Source organism: Octodon degus, unplaced genomic scaffold, assembly GCF_000260255.1.
Source record: "Octodon degus isolate 3935 unplaced genomic scaffold, OctDeg1.0 scaffold00089, whole genome shotgun sequence".
NCBI lineage: Eukaryota > Metazoa > Chordata > Mammalia > Rodentia > Octodontidae > Octodon > Octodon degus.
Genome location: NW_004524665.1, coordinates 9,586,962 through 9,588,182, shown reverse-complemented (window position 1 = coordinate 9,588,182; position 1,221 = coordinate 9,586,962).

Genomic DNA, 1,221 nt, shown 5'->3' with positions numbered 1-1,221 from the left:
GGTTCTGGCTCTGGAGCCTTTGGGTTTAGGGAGGTGACCGGGGAATAAATATGCTTTAGGCGTGAGCTATGTTTGGGCACAGGCTTTAAAAAAGTACCTCCTTTTCCTGCCCTGCCTTTTTCTCCTCTGGTGGATGGCTACCCCCTTCTGTGCTCCACCTGAGGACACTTGCAGCCCTTCCTGGGGCTCAGGAGAGAAGAGAGACTTCTACATTCTTGGACAGAAGCTGAGCCAGTGGCATTTCCAAAATAAGCCATGTGTTTATAAAAGGGACATTATTGATAGAGTTTCTACTGCTGTGATTAAGACTTGAAGCCAAGAGAACAAAGTACTGAGAAAAGCAGGCTCAAATCAAAAGCCCCTTTGTTCCTTAAGAAGCTGAAGCCCGGCTACTCTTCGGCCACCAAGACCTGAGAGGCCTCATGGTTCAGACCTCAGCCCGGAGTGCAGGGAGCTGGACACCTTGAGAGCGTCTTCCCCATCCCTCTCCAGAGAGCAGGGTCTGATACTATGGGGCAAGACGGGTCACATGTCTTTCTAGCATCAGCCCCAAGGCACCTCTCTCAGGCTGTGGAACAGTATTGAGTTTTTGTAGCTGTGTTGTGAAGTTTTGTGGAAATAGTGGTTTCCTCCAGTGAGTTACAAAATGCTACCAATAAGTATGATTTTAATAGATATTAGTGATTGCTGGGTAGTTTTCGAGGGGAATGTGAGTGTTCTGCAGTCAGATGCATCACTCCATGGTGCAGCAGCAGGCAAGTCCGGAAGCAGTCACCTGCGTTCTAGGGAAAACCTGGTCTCTTTGTGTCCAGTATTAAGCAGTATCTATTAAATATAAATAAAACATGTCTGGTGTCAAGACAATTTGAAAATACTGAAGTCCTGGGTCCTTCTAGAGATGAGAGAAAACAAGCCCAGAGAGGTTCTGAGCAGTGGCCTGGCACTACCTCTCAGTGGCTCAGCTTCCAGAATGCCGTGTCACAGGGCTGGCTAGGGCATGGTGATGCCAGGCTGTCATGAATTATCTCATCTTGAGCATGGGGAATAGATGGGGCATGACACTTGAAAGCCTGAATTTCTGTTTAATGTAAAGCCACACCTGCCTGGGGACTTTTGGCTGAGACACCTGACTAAGAGACCTCTGAGAAAGGACAGGTCAGATTTTATTTGAGCTGAACAGGTCCAGCCACACTAACCCTGCTTGAGAATGTGACCAAATGG